This window comes from Pinus tabuliformis, chromosome 6, assembly GCF_031772625.1.
Source record: "Pinus tabuliformis cultivar Carrire ecotype Pingquan chromosome 6, CPIR1, whole genome shotgun sequence".
NCBI classification, from domain to species: domain Eukaryota; kingdom Viridiplantae; phylum Streptophyta; class Pinopsida; order Pinales; family Pinaceae; genus Pinus; species Pinus tabuliformis.
The window spans coordinates 1,719,053,078-1,719,075,088 of NC_142292.1; positions in this window are offsets into that span (position 1 = coordinate 1,719,053,078).

Below are 22,011 nucleotides of genomic sequence, written 5' to 3' on the forward strand. Positions count from 1 at the left end.
AAGACCAGTGCATGTAGTATCTGAGATTAAGCCCTTCCTTGACGGTGTAGCAGCTTGGCCTGAGGCGGGTGTCGCAGTAGAACCTGCCATCTTCTTGGACTTTTTCCCCATCATATTCAGACTTCTCTCGTCAGTCGAATTCTACACAAGTGCAAGAGAAACCGTAACAAAGAAATAACAATGACAATCCATAACGGGATACATATATGATTTGAAGCATGGCGAGATTATTCTAAAAAGAGGCTGCGGATTTAATGATTTGAGCAGGCGCCGTAGATGTAATGATGGTGATTTTACGGCCTTCAGCTTCATAAATGACCATTACTTAAGTTATTAAACCGAATGACTCCTTAAAGCGTGTAATAGATCCTTCAAAGGTCTAATCGTAGTTATCCGTTAATTCGAAGGGGCAAGGCTTTTAAATACGCATGCATTACCTTATCCCTTTATTTAACGGCTTTTTGAAATCTGTGATTTTGTCAAATCGATTTAAATATAACTTTAATGCTTTGAAATAATCACCTTTTGGAACTGAGGTCATCATTATGCGTCATCATATCGCATCGGAAGTGTGTGTGTGGCGTTATCGTTTGGGAAAGTTTTTAAGCGAACGCCGATTGCGGTATCGCATTCGGCGCGCGAACATAACCTCAAATGTGTGTCAATTGCTTTTACCGAATGCCGATAGCCGATATCGCATCGGGCCGGAGTGTTAGAACGTTTTCCACACGACATAGTGGCATGCCGATAGCCGATCGCCGATATCGCGTCGCATCGGGGAAAAGGTATGTGCCCTTTTGTGTGTGCATTTGCTATTGCCGATGGCCGATAGCGATATCGCATCGGGAAAAACCAAGATGGCAACCGAACATGCGATTACTTCTTTGGACTTAACCAAAAATTGCTTAATACTTGCTCAATAAGGGTTTTTGCATAAATTCATTTGATTACCGTACCTTATTTGAACAGGTTTATTAATGCCAATTAAAAATTTTAAAAGGGACCCATTTCATATGTAACTTGTTTGTGATAAAACTGTTATGAAATGGGGGGTTGTTGTAGGGCACAACAGGATCTTCTTATTATATCAATAAAACTATTTGAGTTTCTCCTACATGCTTGTGTATCAATGATGTTTTGTTATATTTGCATGTTTAGCTTAAATCTGATCCTAAGCTATTTATGAATGTAAATCTATGTCTTTGTGTAGTTTTCCTCTTCTGTGATCTTGCAGGAACTTGGCGAAGCTGGGCAAGTAAGGGAGTAGGTAGCTGGAAGCTGTCAAAGAGGAGAGCGATTGGATCAACAAACTAGCACAAGACACAGGTTAGTTCATCCTTCCTCTTTGTTTACATTTCATAAAGAAGAATACGAAAGTAGTTTTCCTTGTTTGTTGCTAAGGCACTGTCACACCTTAGAGTGGGATAGGGGCGTTCTGAGTAGATACTTTTCCCAACAACAAAATGGCGACTCCGCTGGGGATCGTGTCTAGTTAGTTTGTTTGTGTTTCTCTTGTTGTTTGCTTCATAAACACAGAAGTAGCAATCGAACTGCATTTGCCATTATCAAATGCAAAGTAGTTGCTACTTCAATCCACCCACTGGATTTGTTTATGATTTGAACAGCTGATCCACAAATGTTCTAATAGCCCTTTGTGATAACTCTTAGTCCTCCTTTAAATCATCCCTCTAATTGTACCTTACTGATTGCTTTTACTTGGCCAAAATCCATAGATTAAACTGTAAACTGTGACCCAGAACCCGGATAGAAGTCTCGTTTCTTCCCCAGCGCAGGCTCTGTGAAGAGATTCTGCATTTCAACGCAGGTCCCGAGAGGGCTACCTGCGCTGCAATTCAGTTTCTCTGTGCAACAGGTGCGCTGATCAGCCTTTGCCCTGTGCAGCTGAGGTTCTTTGCTTCATTTTGTTCAGTTTTATCTCTGATTTTTGCAGCCTGTTATCAGTGTGTGTACCTGTCTGAAAACTCCTTTTCTTTGCCTTAATTCCGCCTCCTTTGTACAAAAAGACTGTAGGTGTTCTTTGTGTGTTTTTTACATCATTTACAGTTTTCCATTGAAAGAGTAGAATAGTCATACTGTCGTCCTTAGATTTAGATCTGTCGTAAGTGTCGATTTGGATCTTAGGAGAAAGTTTGTTTGCTGTTGACAGTTGATTATACTTTTTACTTTTGCCTTTTGTTTGAATCTGTCTCTTTCTAGTGTCGAAACGAGTGTTTATTTCAGAATCATAAAGTGCCGTAATCTTCTCTACCCTTTTGATTTCGGAAAGGAAGCTTGTTTGTGTTGTTCACTTGAAAGCAAATTCAAATTTGTACATCAACTTTCTTTCTAGGCATCAATATTAAGAAAGTGAAAACAAATACATGCATATGTGCATTTGCATATTGATAGTTTGTATGGTTTGATTTAGGAAAAGTGCATTTACAGTGTGCTCTTTGCTCTTTGAGAAAAGATTGTGTCTTTCTTTTCCCCTTGTAGCTAGGATTTTCATTGTTGAAAAGAGATAAAAGCTTGCTTATCATCTTTAGATTGCATTTAGGAATTACATCTACATCTCGTGGTGATCCGGAAAGGCAAACTTCTAAGAAAGATCAACTTAAAATAAATTGAATGAATCTAACAACGCATTGGAACTTAACGCACAACATAGAGGTCTAGGCTAGAGACGTGCTCCGGCGTCGTAAAGCCTGGTAACTGTTGTCCTCACTGATGGTTGGGTGATTCCTCCACTGTGAGACGATAAGTTCCAGTACGGATTGTGCTCCCACGTACCGTCGAGTATATATTGGGAGACCCCTATAGGCTTAAAACCTTTTATCCATAGGAAGCCGTGTCGGCCGCCCTACTGATCGCAATGCACCGAACACAACATTCGGGAAGATTGACTGACGTACCATAAAACGTATTCTGCAGTTTTGTGATTGGTTTGGCACACCCTCTACCTAGATCTCCAGAGCAGTCCCTTTTGTTCCTTTTCAGACTCCTTAACAGAAAAGGTCCATCTGAGCACTTGTCACTTCAGGCTCATTAAAAATCGAAGGAGACTAGAGTCATCTTTTGTTTTTTCTCGACTCTTTAAAATTGAAAAAACAAGTTGTGTCCAAGTGTCTTAAAATTTATTTTAAACAGAATATTCATACCCTTTTCCTACGTTGATCTTAGGTTGAGAAAATGGAGTCTACCAACCAAGGAATTCCCCTTGGTGGAAATCCTAGTCCCTTCTCCTCTTGGGGAGATGTTGGTTCAACCCATATGGCCACATTGTTGCTTCCAGGACTGAAAATTGGCTTGCCAGTCTGGCTCTTCTCAACCAATGTCGTTCAGAACACCACTATTCCTAAACAATCGAATCAGCAGTTAGACCAGTCCAGAGTTACCCACCAACCTTCTACTTCCTCTAATTCTTCCTCTCCTCCTTCCTCTTCGCTTGATGGGGCTGGCAAAGCCAAGAGTCAAGTTCTTAAGGAGAAGAAGGAAAAGAAGAAGAAAGAGAAGAAGAAGAAGGAGCCAAAAGCGAATGGGGGCAAACGAGTGTCGTCTAACGAAAATCCACACACTGCACTGACCAGGCCTAAATCGCCATGTGTCATTTGCAAGGGAGACCACTTTCACAGAGATTGTCCTTACATCCCTCGGATACTAAGGGACTGGTCTCCCCGTTTGCACAATCCGGTGTCGTCAACCTCTGATGGCCATGTTGAAAGCACACTGTCAACTAGCGAAAGTGAAGTCCCAGGACAAAAAGGGAGAGCTAGATCTCCCTGTAAACTGTGCGAAGGCGATCACGCCATCCACCGTTGTCCCTTCTTAGACGAAGCTAAAAGAGTTTTGGATGATCGTCTGATTTCACCGTTACGACTTCCTCCTGGATATAAAAAACTCTTGCCGAGTCCTTCGTTAGTTGAGAATCCAGCTGGCCCGCTCAAGTGGTCAGCTGAAGCGCCTGTCATTGAAGATGAACCAACTGAATCCATACCCGACGAAAGTCAAAAGGTCGAGGCAGAAGTTGACCCGGCCTTGCCTTTAGAGGTTTTATCTTCGAATGACACAGTCACTGGAGAGAACAAGGATGACACCGTCCAAATTCTCTTCATCAACACAGACTCCGACGAACACGGGGTCAACCTACCCATTCCTTTACCGCAGGAAGGAAGTTCGTCAGAGCCATACCCGGCCATCTACTCGGTTCCACCTCCAAGCAACCTAGTTGTCTCCTTTGACTGGAATCAACTAGGCAAACCCCGTTTACCAGCAAGCATACCATTCAGAATTATCGTCCAAATATATAGAATGGTCATGGCTGGTACCATCATAGATGAGGGGGCTTCTGTGAGTATCCTTTCCTCTACTGCTTGGAAAGCGCTTGGTTCGCCATCGCTTTTGCCTGAGATGAGAAATCTGACAGGCTTTGATAAAGGAACCAGTCGACCTTTAGGGATCCTTCCCAATGTGCCCATAACATTGAGAGGGAAGATAGTTCAAATGAACGTAATGGTAGTCCAAGGACCCTTAGATTACAATCTACTCCTTGGGCGAGACTATATTTATTGCATGGGAGCCATCGTCTCCTCACTCTTTAGAGTAATGTGTTTTCCGCACGAAGGAAGAGTGGTCAAGCTCGTGGACCAGCTTTCATTTCCCGGATCACGCATTGCAAATAGTCATATACCATCCCTAAATGGTCTCTTCACGCAAGAAATGTCTCAACCCACGGTCCGTCCTCCCGATGAGCGCGAGTAATTCGGAGGGATACGACTGGAACCCAGGGGGCATGCGTCCTGGTCTGCTTCGGCAGGAAAACTTCGGGTATAGGGTAGGTTTCCGCGGGAGAATATGACTAGTCTGTACCCCATCCATCAGTGGAAGAGGGGTTATTCTAGAAAAAGATTCTCTTGTCAAAGTTATGTGAGTGGCGCTCGTCTCTGCTCACCTTTGTTTATTTCGGTAGACATCGCCGAGGAATTGTTTCATTTGTAACGCGAATGAGACAATCTTTGGTAACTTGAAAGAGGTAGGCCTTTCCTGATAGAACAAATGTTTTGTCTGCAAATTGAGGGGTAACCTTGAAATCGTATTTTATACCTGGGGGCATGCAAACCTTTTGGAGTGCAAGCAAGGGGCGGCTATTTATTTTTTAAATTTTTAGGTCCTCCCTTTAAACCCGTAGGCTAACCCTTTAAACTCGTAGGATTAGTCGTTTCCTAACTTGCATAAAGAAAGGATGTGGGGAAAAAATCTAAATATTGTCGTTTTATATGAGACATTCTTATCATATGACTGGATTATCGAGCAGTTTTAGCACATAGTTCATGCTCGTTAAAAAATAAACATAAGACCGAGCAAGTGTTTCAATCCGCGTTTAAGCTCGTTAAAAAATGAACTATCCTCCGGTAAATAACCACCGTGAATGTAACATTATCAGCCATTAAAGCCTTGGTCGTGTTTGCACCGTCACCTCCACTTTTCCATTGGCCGATCATTCACCTCCATTTGATTGTTTACCCATTTTGAGGAACAGCTGCGAAGAGTGATTTCACTAGCCATCCTTGTGACACTGCCGTGCTTGGAAAATTCCAACCCTTACCTGGAATCAGCTGCTACCCATTTTATCACTCGTTCCTCAAAAGACGAGTCTTCTTTAAGCTCTTTTCATCTGACTCGTAAAACATGAAAAGATTGCCGATTTTTGGCCTTCCAGCTCGTTAAAGCGACCAGAAGTGCTATCCCTCCTCTAGATTTTAATCTTGTTGGACCTGAGGGATTATTGCACAAAAATATCGAGCGCTTGTTTTGTTCGGCTCGTTAAAACTATCGAAAAATCATCCCTTCTGTATTGTTTTATACTTTTTCGGACTTAAGGGATTAGATGACGAAAAAGGAATTCCGGAGTTAACTTTACGTACCTTTTCAGACTCTCTAAAAATGAAAAGGACCGAGTTATCTTTGTCGTTAAACTCGTTAAAAACATTAATAGCGACAAACTTGTCTTTAGACGAGAACGAGTTTCACTATCGCTAGGCTCGTTAAAACATAGTGATGGGTTTGCCCGAAGGGCAAATTATAGAACAAGCATATGTTATCCTCCTCAAGCTTGACAAAAATAAACAGGCACTGGTCAGCAATGACTGGGGAAAAATTGGGAAGAAACTCAAAGAATCTTTATTGGTAGCAAGTCGCTCTTGAACATAACACTTCCACTCCGTGCCTGAGTCGGGTTGGGTTGTTTCATTCACCGGTCACATCACCATGGTCTCGCCATACCATCCACATTTGGGGTAAATGCTACCAATCCATCATATAAGTGTCGCCGACATGTTCAAGAGAAGTCATCCAGAGAAGTCACCCGTGTCCCATCCACTACCATACATTATACTTCATTCCTTCATGACCGCCATCCTGAACCATATATCATCAGATCGTTTTCACCTCCATCAAAATCATTTGCTCCGTTCCGTGTCATTGATGTGGGATTCATCAAGGCCCTCCTTTGACGGATCACTTCTTGTCGACATCAGCTCATTATCCAAGAAGTTGATCTAGGGACACCCCATTCAGTACTTTGAAGCTTGCATGCCTTAATGGAAAATTTCTCACTTCCAATGACAGGTATACATCAATGACCTTCGACCGAAAGATTTTGCGTGGTGTTCGACGCCATGTCCTTTATTCACACCACGTGAATTGTACTGCAGTACCTTGAGGGTCATCATCCTTATCGGTGATTCCTCTCGCGCTTGTTAACAGTTTACATCATTGACTGGTAATCAAGCGATGTCTTTCCATGTTCGACTTCAAAACATTTCTCACATGGATCGACTTGTACTTCGAGTAAAGATCAGATGAGATTGAAGACCCCGGATCTAGTTTCATCCATCCGGGCTGCGATATATATTCAGGAAAAATAAAAACATTGACATGTACAGCATTGCAGCACAGATGATCATCCTACCAAAAGGATGATGACTTCATTAGAATCATCAGTCTACCATCAGACGATTGTCTGTCCTATGTACATAAAAATGAATTTATAAAGCTGAGCATGGGAATGCCCGCCTCAGCTAGATCATGAAAACAGTATGAAAATAATGTATTGTATTGTATCTTATTACAGGTCTCCTCCCAGCATTGAAAGAACTTCGGATCCTCCTAATAAAGTATTTCACCCGATAAACGACCTCATACTTTAGGGGGCAACTGTTATAGACATTTTTGTGCCTTACAGCTCTAAGCATGAAATGTCCATAATCCAAGGGATCCAAAGTCCCTAAAAGTGTTGTTCCTACCCCTAGAGGAACAAGGTCAACCAATTACAGCTTCTCCCAGAAGTTCTCCACCAGAAACTACTCAGAATCAGTCAAATCAGGATCATTTCAGCTGCTCCACTAGCTACCTGCGTTGCAAAGAACCCAAGTACACTAGCTAGGTGTGTTGCAACGCACCTAAATGCACTACCAGGGTGCGCTGAGCGGGAAATGCCAAATGGCAATGTCATTCCGCGAGGTGGACATACCATGGAAGCTTCTAGAATCTTCCTCAATGACACTTGCCTCACTGAGTTCGACCAAGGATGAGTAAGAGGCTCTCAGCCTCCAAGTGGAAGCAAGAACTGACAGAGAGAAGCCACAAGTCAAAACATAAGCTGACTCATCCTCTCTGCTTACATCTATATATGGATCCCTCATCCCAGAGATCCAGAGGCTGGAATTTTGTACTTTGCAGAGAATTGTTGTTGGTTTTGAGATTGAGATTAGTGCATTGGGTGATTTATGCTTTGTTGGAGGTGAAGAAGGGATTCCTTTGCTGGGAGGTAGATGCTGGATCGGGACTCACTTGGTTGTATCTCCTCCTGGATCTTCTTATTATATCAATAAAACTATTTGAGTTTCTCCTACATGCTTGTGTATCAATGATGTTTTGTTATATTTGCATGTTTAGCTTAAATCTGATCCTAAGCTATTTATGAATGTAAATCTATATCTTTGTGTAGTTTTCCTCTTCTGTGATCTTGCAGGAACTTGGCGAAGCTGGGCAAGTAAGGGAGCAGGTAGCTGGAAGTTGTCAAAGAGGAGAGCGATTGGATCAACAAACTAGCGCAAGACACAGGTTAGTTCATCCTTCCTCTTCGTTTACATTTCATAAAGAAGAATATGAAAGTAGTTTTCCTTGTTTGTTGCTAAGGCACTGTCACACCTTAGAGTGGGATAGGGGCGTTCTGAGTAGATACTTTTCCCAACAACACTTACCATACCAAATAAATGAGGAGGATGGGGCATAAAGAAGTTAGAGGACTTCTCCTCAGCGCTAGCAGCAAAGCTTGGTTGGAAAATAATCACCACGAACAACTTGTGGAGTATGGTGGCCGTCTCAAAATATATTGAACCTCTAAATCTGATGGACTGGCTAAGACAGCCACATCAAAGTAATACAGGGATATCAGTCATATGGAAGGCAGTGCTGAAATCACTGGCCATCATCCGAGCGGGCCTTACTTGGAGAATTCAATCTGGCACATCTGTGCGTATAGGGGAAGATCCCTGGATTGGCTGCGGGAACGCTCACAGGCTGTCTATAGAGCTTAAAAACCATCTCAGCATTGCAGGCATCACCCATATCTATCATATTGTGGACCCTGATCATACCACCTTGTTTCAACAAGCTTGGAAATCTGCCCGCATCCTACACATTCCACAACAATGGGAGCAACAATGGGATAAATACACTGCAGCCTTAACTGAATCTCACATTAGAATTGTTGAAGGGGAGGATGAGATAATCTGGGTGCTTGCAAAATCAGGGAAATACTCCCCCAAGGAGGGCTATCTTGTATTAGCCGAGACCCATCGACCACAAGCTATCGAGCTCTGGTGGAAGCACTTGTGGAAGCTCAAAGTGCCTCCCAGGACCCAACTCCTCATGTGGACAATCCTCAAAAATAAGATCCCCACTGGCGATAACCTCCTCAAACGTGCACAACACGGACCATTTTGGTGTTGCTTGTGTAAGAACAACAACAAAGATGTAGACCACCTTTTCCTCGCTTGCCAGGCTGCAAAGGATCTTTGGAGCTCAATCCTATCGACCTTTTCCTCCTAGAACAGATGGCAGGGCTTGACAATAAAGGATGCCTGGTCTTCATGGTGGACCAATGCACACCCGACAAAGACCAGGAACCTACCCCTCCTTATTTGCTGGGTAATTTGGATAGCATGCAATAGATTCATTTTCCAGAATATTGCTCCCCACTGGCCCTCCATCTCAGCTCATATTCTAACTGACTACAACATCATCCCTGATGATGAGGAAACCCCTCGGCCCACAACCATTGTCCCTGAAGCCATTGACCACTTACATCCATGGGATTTTTTTTATGGTTCAGCACAAGAAGCTGGATGTGGGGGAGGTGTCATTATGTACTTATATGAATCCCACCACTTTCATATTCAAATGGGACTAGGTAGAGGCACAAACAATTTCCCTGAGCTAATCACAGCAAAATATCTCATACAATTTGCACTGGAAAAACACTGTAGTAATCTACAATTGTTTGGTGACTCAAAAATTGTCTGTAACTGGATAAACAGAACATCAAATTGCTCTGCATATTCTCTGAGACATATCTTGGATGAGGCGCACTAACTCACTACACATTTTGACTCATTTGTATGCCGTCATATTTACATGGAACGAAACACAGCTGCCGATCTACTATCCAAAGAAGCTGCGGTCAGGCCTCTCGACACTTGGCTGATTTTGGAACAAGGGGATGGCACTCATTACCAGTTTTACCATCGACTGTTTATGGACATCACAAACTAAATGGCTCAACTGGAGCTTGGGTTTTTACTTTTGCTATCATTTGTAAATATTCATGTTTTTAAATTATGAGATGTATATATAACAAACATGCACTCTCTTTGTAGAGTTATTTTGTTTATTTTGCTGAACTTCTTCATAGAACAGTGCCTCCCTGCGTGGATACAAGGCACTAATTTTTTATCGGATAATCCTATTTACGATAGGCACTCTACCTCACATACACCATATGCATTTTGCATATACAACATGTAATTTTCTTTCACATAATGAAAAATACGATTTTTCCAAGGGGATTTTTTTTTTTTTTTAATGGTAAATTATATATATTTTTATAATGTAAATTAAATATAATATAGTTATATTTCATAATTAAATTAATAATATTTTTGTTTTAAAAATTGTTGTTTTTTATTCAAGTTAATTAACTAACCTGATAAATGTATTGTTGAACAAACAAATTTAACAACAAAACAACTTGACCCAAAAACAAAATGTTAACCCATGAAGAACATCTAATGTCACTCTAATTTCCTTGTATTCCTCATAATGCTTGCCCATTTCTAATTCAGTGTAGGGCATGCTCTTTCTGTAGTGATTTTTAATTTCAACTTGAGAGGGCCTTAAACCTCTACTCGCTTCCTTCAAACCAAATACACTTTTAGTAGGAGTGGGGGACTAAATACCTATACACTTTTAGTAGGAGTGGGGGACTAAGTACCTATTTCTAATTCATTGCATGGCATGTTTTTTTTTAACGATTTTTAAGCTCAACATGAGAGGGCCTTAAACCTCCACTCTAGCCTCCTAAGCCTTTAGTAGAAAGAGTGGGGGATAAAAAACCCCATATGGTAGGTTGAGAAAATCAATTAGGCAAGTTACCAAAAGATTACTAGTCTTAATTAAATGTCCAACTTTATCAATTTACTACTTTGTATAGACATGAATATTTCAATTCCAAATCTTTTATTGTTCATAACTATAACATATTATTCTCTCTTGGATTTTCACCATCATTTTTCTTTCCCATGCTAACGACTCCATTGGATAGTCAAATTAACCACAAACTCCTAAGTTTTTGTTACACCCTATTCACCCCACTTTGCATTGCTTCTAACCTCCATGAATTCACACAACACATAATTTACACTACGTCACTACTACCACAATGAGAGGTAGGTCAAATGGATAATGAAATTGGGGTGTCAAAACTCTATACTAAAACTACAATCCTTCCTCAACACAATTTCTTTTATAAATTGATAAAACAAGCCCTTAGACTCCCATGCAAAGGCTTAAAGGCAAGGTGGAGACCTACAATTCTCACCTACCTTTTAAGCAAATTAAACCACAATTGCATAGAAACTAGTCCATCACACTCTTAATAATTAATAATTAAAGATGGTAACAATGAATCACATAAAGATTTTTGGTTAAAATAAAAACCAAACCCATGAGACCTATAAGGATATTATAGACACATGTATGTGGCTTCCATAATTAACTTGATGCTAGTAAATGTCATAGGAACATAATGAATCGAGCACTCCCCCAACTCTTTTTCCTTATATGTCCTCCATGTATGCTTTCCTCCTTATAAGCAAGGCTATTTGCCTCAATATTACGAGCTTATAGTATTTAACAACAAAATATTACTTCAAAACGTGTGGTTAAACTTAAAGTTTTTCAAATCAAATATGATAAAGAATGATTATGCAGATTAAAGTGCGAAAAGAGATGCTTTATAATAATTAAGTAGTCTCCTACTATTATTATTATGTGTTTTTAGATTTGAAATGTTGGTCAATGTCTTTGCTTCATTATTGCAGCACGGCTTCATCACAAAAGAAACTTATTTTTCTTTTTCTTTCAAATTATAAATGATTTTGACTATGATGATTAAAATTAAATTTAAATTTAAACTTATTTATATTTATTTTGGTTTTAAATATAAAAATTATACTAATAAAAATATAGTTTTTTTTAAATGGAATTTTTAAATTTAATAATAATTATAATTATAAAAAACTAATAAAATTCATATTAATTTATGAAAAATATTTAAAAAATTATTTGATTTATTTTAAAATTTTATTTATGAAAATTAAGATTTACATGGATTTATGTAATTTTAGCTTTTTAAGTTAAGATTATATATATATATATGAAGATACAGAGATATCACAATGTATTATTAGTAATTAAAACATAAAAAAATTGTAAGATTTTTTTAACACAGAAAACTGATTTTTATGGAGATTTTCTGAAAAAAAAATTCTGTTTATTTTCAAAAAATCCAAACGAATCTGAATAATGGATATTGTTATAACGTTGAAATTGAGTAGTAGGCCAAACCACCCTTTCCTCTTCAATGGTAGTGACATTCTTTGTGGCTTTGCCATGCCAAACGTGTCGTTCACTCATTTCTAATCGTCTACAATCCTCTCCACCTCAATTCACCTCAACTTATCATTGCTTCCTCTTAAATTAAATTATTATATTTTTGTTTTGTTTAGATATCCGTGAAATAGATAGTATTACTTATTTAGTTTTGTTTTTTTTTACTGTTTATTCGTTTGGCAATGATTAAAAATTTATGTTACTTATTCATAGTTTAATTTTGGGAACTTATTTTTTATTATTTATTGTTATTATTTAACTTTATTTATTTGTAATGTGATGGGTTGAGGTTTTTTATAGATTATTTTGTAACTTCCATTTCTATTAGACACTGATTTTTTGTTTTTAGATTTCCTTTTTATTTAACTTTTATTTATTTATTTTTTTTCTTTTTCTATAATTTTCATTTTCATGAATTACAGTTTTTTCTTTGTATTTTTAATTTAAGATGACAAACTTTAAAGAGAAAAAAATAATTAAAAAAAATTCCAATATTTTTTTTTTTATTTTTAACTTTTTCTATGGTTTTTTAAATTTTTCTATGGTTTTTCTAAGATGACAAATTTTAAAAAGGAAAAAATAATTAAAAAATATTTTTCTAATATATATATTTTAAAGTTTTATTACTGTTTAATTTGACTTATACTTTTTTTTATTGGTCTTTTTGTATTTTTTTCTCTATTTTCAATTCCCATTACATTAATCATAATTTTTTTCTGGTATACACGTAGTTTTTATAATTAATAGCTATAATGATAATTAGTTATTAGTTTTAAAACCTTGTGAACATTTCTTTCCTAATTTTAAGATAATTTTATTGATGTATTGTTATGTTGTAGCGGCTACAACCATCCTCCAAAATTTTGTCTTAGCTTCGTTTTGGAGCCTCCCTACCAACCATCCTTAGCAACATGTCTTGCATTGTTCAGGTACTTATGCTTTCAGTTGAGTTTTTCTGGCTTATCAGCTTGTGTTCGTTAGCTTGTCTTTCACCCACAAGCTGACCTCCCATGACTTGGTCTCAAACCCATCCTTGTGTTGAATTGGAAAACTGCATAACACTAGAGGGCAACCAACCTTGCTCTCCGAAATTGCGCAGTGCATCTTGGCAGCAAGCACTGCCCTCCATAATTCTGCAGAGCAGACAGACTGCATTCCCCAAGAAAATTACATAAAGCAACCCATCACCGAGCTTGATCTCAGAATTTGCACATTTCTGACTGGTAGCCATGGCTTCAGTCCAAAAATTGTGTAGAGCTTAAGGGGCAACCAAAGCCACTCAGCCCAGAAACTACGCAGAACTCATCCCAAGGCTTGTTGACCATTGCATGTGCTCACAAGTGACTGGTTCCCTCCATGACTTTTCAATCTTGCCTTGCGTGCATGGGCAGTTTTTTCCGAAAAAGAAAAAAACAAAAAACATCCCTAGATTTTAGGGATCTATTTTTAGCAACTGGGAGTTACATGAAAAATCGGTTTTAGAAACCTCCCGCCAAGTTTCTCTTTTTCATAGAATTGTGGCATTCGCGTCATAGGCCTTGATTTTGTCAAAACTATTTATTTGACGCCTCAAACCTCATTCCTCACTTTCGATCTTGGAGCTTTGGCATTCCCAACGCATCTAGGAACTTTCGGCACACTCAGCACAAATTTTTCTGGGTAAGTCTGCTTTTCATATCTTTTGCTACTTTTCTGTTTCTTTTCGTATTTCGGTTTGTGTCAATGTTGTTTGTTTGGTTTTATTGAACGTTTGTTGTCGTTTCATTGCATGTTAGCTTGTAGAGGCATTGTTTCGAGTTTTGCATTACATTCCCTTGATGTCACATGCATGACATTGTTTCTGCACTAACAGTCGTCATTACGGCGACTCACTCCACACACTTCATTGTTTTCCCTTATTATTGAATCATGCACTGATTGTAATCACATGCATGTTCATTCACTCATGTCTGCACCATCTCTGCACACCCATTCAATCTTTATTGTTTTCAGTCGCCCATCGGTAGGTCTGAGATGCCTTGGCTTGGAATTTGCCTTGCCCGACTTGCACTACAGATTTCTAGGATGGAAGGCCTTGCTTTTCTCCCAGAAATTGCACAGAGCTTGCCTCACACTGGCCTCCCAAGATGTGCTTTGCGCAATTCTGAGAAACAGTTCATCAGTTGGCCCCTGGGATTGCGTAGTGCAATTTCCCGGGTAGCAATCATGCTGATTGAAACTACGCATTGCGCAGTTCCAGTCCTCAGGCGGCCAAGATAGACTGTGCTCTACGCAGTTTCAGCAGTTAGTCATCTCACTGAAATCCTGGATTGTGCTCTACGTAGTTCTGGCAATCAGTCTCCCAACCTCTCCCAGAGAAATCTACGCAATTTTCCCAGTCAGTCAATCAGGTGTGTTGCATGTCAGTCCTCAAGTTTCTTTTGGTTTTCATCTGATATATTTCTTTCCATGAGTATTGCTCTGTCTCCAGTCATAACAGGTGTTCATCAGTCTCTTAGCAGTACAAGTACAATGGCTTTTAAGAGAGCAGGGTCATAGGACACCATTGAGAGTGCAACTGGAGATGTGGTCGAACAAGTGTCTATGAGCTTACCCATCTATGAAGATACTAAGTTGTTCATAGATAAGGAGATCAAGATCACATGGCAAGACATCAATGAAATCTTTTCAAGCACCTTTAAGGAGAATCTGGAGGACCATAGAGTCTATGTCAACATACACAAGTCTGGCTTGTACGGGTTGCATGTAGGTATCCCGCATTTCCATGCAAGGACATGATCCACTAGATTGTCTCGCATATTGATCTAGAGACAATGGTACTGAGAAGTGTTAGTGGAACAAAAATTTCTACCTTCAGGGCAGAGAAATATCAGGAAATGTATCACTTGCCGCAGTCGGTGAATAAAATGGATGCACTCTTCACCCATCCCAGCAACAGTGCGAACTCAAGAGACATCTTGAAGATTTGGGTGAGAGAGTTGTCTAAGTTGAGGACAAAACTCAACAAGGTATACAAGACAAAGACATTGTGTAAGGCTTATCAGTTCTTGGTCATATTCATATGTCACTTGTATGGCCAAGAGAGTATAGAAACCTTCCCACAGAGTTGGGTGATTGTGTTGGATTAGCTGGTAAATGAATGAATACCTTTCAATTGGTCCGACATGTTGGCTCTTCAGCTAAAGGGGCAAGTAAAAAATGTCTGGCATCTACCCAAGGGTTAGCAGGAAAAGATATTCATGTCTGCCTACATGCTTGATGCAATCTATGCTCGTCAACAATTCCCTGGCTTAGGTTGGATGTGGACACCTTTAGAAACATCTATGCACATCTATTGCAGGTTGTTCTCCAAGTGCAGTTTCCATGGAGTTATATTATAGATATTAGATCACTTCATCACCCCCGTGTACAAGATAATCTTTGAGTAGGATCCTCCTTGCATGTCATAGGCAACAATGGAGGCATTCGTTAACATTTTATATTGGTGTGCCTCATCCCTTGGCACCTTCATCCAGATGTACAATGGACAAGTTGGTCATGCAAGAGGTTGCATACCACATCTCGACAAAGTTGTTAGCGAGACTGCACAAGAAGAAGAAGGAACCTTGGCCCGCTTTTCCTTTGCAGATTAGGTTATATGAGATCCAGAGTCTCAAGCATGTTGAGGTCAAGACGGAGGAATTCAAGAGGTTCACCTTTGGCACTAGAAGTGTGAATCCATATTAACTGCATTGCTTAGTGAAGGATGATTGTGCGAGAGTGTATCATCCTTGGATCCACGTGGCATGTCATTGTCCTGAGGAAGACACACAAAGATACTGCTACAACTCCTCAAGGCTCAATGAACTAGTCAGAGTGGTTGTAGAATGGTTAACAACGCACAAGGCAACAACACTTGATAGGGAAGCAACATCAGCAGCATTAGAGGGCAGCATACCTACGCATGAAAAATGTGAGAGGAAGGTTGCTGACATCACAGAGGTAGATCAAAGATGCAAGTTCAAGGTAGATCCACTTGTAATGAGAGAAGATTTGGAGATTGAAGAAAAGAAGTGACAACACAACATAAGGATTGCCCAAACATAGAAGGAGAAGAAGAAGCTGGAGGAGGCAGAGAAGAAGTTGCAGGGGGTGAAGCAACAACTAAGGGAAGAACAGGAGTTGCGCAGAAGGGAGAAAAAAGTGCATCATGAACAAGAACAGCAGGAAGCATAACGTGCACACATTGATGAAACTGTGCAAATACAGGTTATTGACTCATCACAACTGGAAAATAGCAAATAGGGTGAGCAACCCTAGGAGTAGGACTTTTCTTAAGAGATTAAACAAATGTTGGAGCAGATGGACATGGTTTTGGTTAAGCCAGAGCACTATCAGGATACAGATCTCACGCCCAAAGGCCCAGAGGTCACTCCACCAGCTTCACCAGATCCGGGAGCAGAGCAAGTCCCAAGTGATCAAGGAGACACTTAAATCCTTGAGGACAATCCGGAAGTAGATGTGCACAACATATCCTTTGACAAGTCACAACACAGAGTTGTGCAATGGCATAGAGTGCCCATTTCAGATGTCCATGCATATCTTGTGCATTTTCAAGAACGAGTGATCATGTATGATGTGCACAGACATCCAACTACATTGGCCGATGCTACAAAAACATATGTTGAAGCCACCAACTCAAGTGTGAGATTCTTGATAGTTGAGAACGAGCACATGGCTAAGGAGTTGCAAGCAACCAAGTAAGGAGAAGAGCAAGCTACAACATTCGCCAGAGCAGAGTGGAGGAAAGCGATACTTGATGAAGTATCATCTCTCGAGACAGTCATGTGGAAGTTGTACTTAAGATTCGTCGCTGTGCATAAATCAGTTGTCCATCTTAATGGTTGGCAGTAGTGTTGTGCTAGAAGAGCACGCATATTGATAGACATACACACTTTTGTTAATCACATGCAGATATGGAAAATGAAGTACAAGGGAGCCCCATTGTACTTTCCAAAGATGATGAAGCCAAAGGCAATGGAGTTCAAGGCACACATCTGGAGTCAGATCCAGAACTATGAGTAACTCCCACAGCTCATCACCAGCTTACAGGCTTCACATGCACGAGTGTTCAGGAGCATGGGTGTCATTGTGCGCAAACATGTGATCCCATCCATTGGCACACTCACCAAGGTGAAAGCAAAGAACCAAGTCCGATTGGAGCTGGACATGTACTTCGAGCAGTTGATGTGCATAACCACCAACACATATTTGCATATGAGTGCAGACACTATGCACTAGTATGTCAATGGTTCGGCTGCACTCAGGATCATGATGTGCATGTTATATGACGAGTTGGACAAAGTTGCCATATCAGTGTACCCAGATGCAACAAAGGTAAGAGCTAGCTTTCAGAAGGATGTCACCATGGAGTACGCGGACACCATAGCACACTACCAAGCTTGGGATTAGTTTGCCACCAATTATCACCAAGAGGATGTCGACGAGTTAGACTTCCCGCAGCTGCTCGAGTCTCAGTGATGTCTTGTATGGATTACTTAAGCCCATTTTTGTCTCACATGGGTACATGTGCAGATTGTATTGTAAACATGTTGCAAAGTGAAAGACCAAGTGTCAATTGTAGAATGTAAACAGTCATGTGTAAGTTGAAGAGTCATGAGGGTAGTTGAAGAGTCACAAAGGGGAATGTCAATGGTCACACCACCCTTTGCTATATATAGAATTGCATAACTCATTGTATGGGCTTTTGGGAGACAATATTTTGATAGGTATAACTTAGAGAAAGCTTGGAGTGTATTGTAACAAACCTTGGCTTCTCCACAGTGCAAAGCGAGTACATCTCTTTGGAGGAGTAGGTGGCAGTGACTGTAATGCTCCACTATTTGGGCTAGTGGCTATCATCGTTGTATGTATGATGGAATATTTCACTCTCTTAACATAATAGAGCCAACGCATTTCATGCATGTATTTTTATTGTAATTTGACTATTCTAGTTACTCTAATAATGTATGTAGTTGTTTATGCATGTATGTATGGACTATTTCTTATGTGTTTGTACAAATCTTATCGAAGCATGTTGTTGGTTTAACTCATCACTTTAAATTGTTGATTATTCTGCTTTCCATCTTGTGATGTCTTTCATCTCATGTGTCCCCTTTCAAGTTGTGTACTATTACATGCTTCTAAGGGGCGCACTCTTCTCCCCTTCTGTGTGTTAGAGCCTTTCCATGCATCTTCCCTAACTTGCCGCAAGGTCACACCCTTGCTTCCAACAAGGACATCTTACTTACCTCTACGCGCAACCGTGGTCAAGGCGATATTGTACTACCCACTGTTGGGACTCCTACTCCAAACATTCTAAGGTCTAGTTGGGACTTCTTACTGGGGAGATCCCCTGACATGTTGGCAGGTCCAACACTGTCAACATTTCTGGCGCTAAAAGGAGGGCCAGATGACAAGATGAGTCCTCACAATTTGTTTTGAATCTTCGTACATCTATCATGGAGTTTGTTACATTCCACCCTCAAAAATGTCTGTCCAACGAACATATCTTTGAAGTTGAGAGGGAGTTTTGGGATAACTTGTCTGAAATCACGTATGATGGTGAAGGCAAAGTAGCCTGGCCTGACCACTTAGATGAATTCCATGCACTCATGGAGAGCTTAGAAGCTCCCACTGAAACACAAACCTGTATACTACTCGCACACACAGTGCGACTACTTGTTGCTATGGTGTGCCATGCTTCCTCCTAACTCCATGCACTCATTTAAATAGTTCAATGATATAGTAGAATTTGTTTTTCATCATTTTGATCCTGAAGCACTTGATAAAAAAATTTTACAATGATGGAAGGCCCCGCATGAATCTCTAATGGAATTTAGGGGGCGCTTTCGTCTTCTCCCTTTTGAAGCTCTGAAATGTAAGATGAACTTCCAATATCTTTGGGAAAGATATGAGTATGTTTGTATCAAATTGCTCTATCCAAAAGTGAAAAAAAAGCTCAAACCCCACTCATCATACTTCGATGATGGAGTTGCGTAATCTCAAGCGGACACAGTCGTTGTCACAAGTGATTGTCCACCTTCCTCTCATCAAACAACTCCACCCCCACAGAGTGATGTGGGAGAGCATGCACATAAGTCCATTCAACTGTCACATCCTCCCACCCACACTACTCTCAATTTATGCACAGATTTGGTCGAGAAGCCCATGGGTTGTCATATGCACTTGTTACCTCAACCTCTATCCCCATGTTCTGTTGATCCTCCGGATTGCACTATCTTGTGTTCTTCCGTTCCAGACTCCACACTTGTTGTGAACAAGGATCAAGCCATTGACGGAGTTGATGTTGCACAACCAACCTGCACTCTCATTTACGATGAGTGTGACTGGGAATCTGAACATGAACCCACAATGAAGGATGATCTCCTTTTGTCTGCGCCTCCTCCACTTTTCCCGATATCTATGGTGATTTTGCTATCTCTGATTTTCCTTGCATAAATCCATCGACTGATGCATATACTTTTGATCATTCGCAGAACATACACGATGTCAGTCCACCATTTGACAGTGGAGAGGACAAATATTTCATTGAGAATCCACTTGACATTTCATATACTATTTTTGGAAACGTAGAGGGCGAACATCCTTGCTTCTCATCTATCCCTCTGTATGATTCATCATACCATGAGGATGTCAATGAACTCATTGATTTTTTTATCGTAGATGTCGTGATCTCTTTACTCTTATATTCGATCATGATGTTGATTCAATCGTTTTTTTATCTTTCCAAGCCACCTGTTTATAATGATCTATTTGTCGATGAAGTCGAAACCCCCACAAGTTGTCGAGGCACTTCAGCCCGAGCTAATGGTTATGGCAGGCCCTCGTTGTCCTGAGGTTAGTTTCACTTCTGATCAGGAAATTGTTGAAACACCCAAGGCTCCTCATCACTCATCTATATGCATTAAAGATCAATCCAATACATAGATTTCGCTTCCTCCACCCAAATCACATGATCCTATTACTCATGCATTGGAGGAATCGTACACATCAAACACAATTGCAAGGCATAAGTTGTCTCACTTTCTCATGTTTCCTTGTCTATCACAGTCAAGAGAGTGTGCATGTTTATCATCTACACACAATGTGTCACAACACCATGTTAAGTCTGCATAATGCTTGTCTTGCGCTTTCACTCTTTTCTTTTCTGTGGATGCGTTCAAACTCGGAGTGTGTTGGTCTTCATTGTTATATATTTCATGTTTTCTAGTTCACATGATTGCCCTTTTCACGAACCATGCCTTCACCAACATGGGTCAACCAATGCACCGGTGGCTCCATTGGAAATGTCACTTCACGTGATCATACCCATGCGCCGTTAGCTTAGGAGTAGGAGTAGTGTTTGCTTTGTGTCTTGTTTTCTTGCATTCATGTTTTCTTTGTTTCTTTGTTTGTTTGTTTTCTTGCTTGCTTTCTTTGCTTACTTACTTTTTTTCACATTTTCTTCTTCTCTTTGCTTTATTGTTTTGTTTTCTTGTTATGTCTGTAGGTTAGTTTCACATGAAGCCGTGTGCGGTTCTATAGACAAGCAAGGTAAAGTATAAGAGGACTTATACAACTATCAAAATTTGGTTATCTGTTGTCCTCTCTCTTTATGCAGAACTTGTTATCTTCATTCAATGATACACCAATGGAAAATATGTTCTGTTCGAAGTGAATCTTGGTGAAAACACAACACTTGTGCTCTAACTAGTACCACCTACTCTAGTCGGTTGTTTTTGGGTTAACCCTTGTCAGCTCAATCACATAGAGTAAGGTGAGATGGAAAACATTAATAAGTATGTCAGAGGTATATATAACATACTTCTCTAAAGGAACAACCTCTTCTACTCTCAATAAGTCGGGATCCCTCTTCCACCTCTAAAATAAATAAGTGCCTATGCACAATTCTTTGAAAAAAAATGAAAAATGAATCAGGTGAAAGAGGAGAAAGGCTTCCTATGCAGAGAGGTGATGCAAGTAACTCTGTCGGGGTATTGAGCAGGCTCGCTGGTAGCGGAGCAAATCTTGTGTTCCTACCTAACTCCGTCGGGGTACTGTCCAGGCCTGCTCACTGTGCAACAACACCATAGATGAAACTTAAACTCTAACAGTTATATTGCTTGTGCAGCAATATACCCCTCATCCCCAATTGAAACAACTAAGTTGACTTGGCTTGCAATGTGTTTTGACCGATCAAGAGCATGGAAGGTGTAACATCTTTCACTCAAGCTAGTGTGGAAACCATGATGATTAGAGAATCGAAAAATACTTTTGGAGGATTTAGAATTTCTTTTCACGAAACAAGGTCCATTTAGAGAGTTGGAATTCTACCAATGTGTCTCCAATGTTGTAGTGGCTACAACCATCCTCCAAAATTTTTCCTTAGCTTCGTTTTGGAGCCTCCCTAGCAACCATCCTTAGTAGCATGTCTTCCACTCCTTCGGTACTTATGCTTTCAGTTGAATTTCTTTGTCTTATCAGATTGTGTTCGCTAGCTTGTTTTTCTTTCACCCACAAGTTGACCTCCCATGACTTGGTCTCAAATCAGTTCTTGTGCCGAATTCAAAAATTGCACAGCACTAGAGGTCAACCAGCCTTTCTCTCTAGAATTGCTTAGTGCATCCTAGCAACCAGCACTACGCTCTAGAATTGCGAAGAGCAGGCAAGCTTCCTTCCCCAAGAAAATTTCACAGAGTAGCCCATCACTAGGCTTGCTCACAGAATTTTCACATTTTT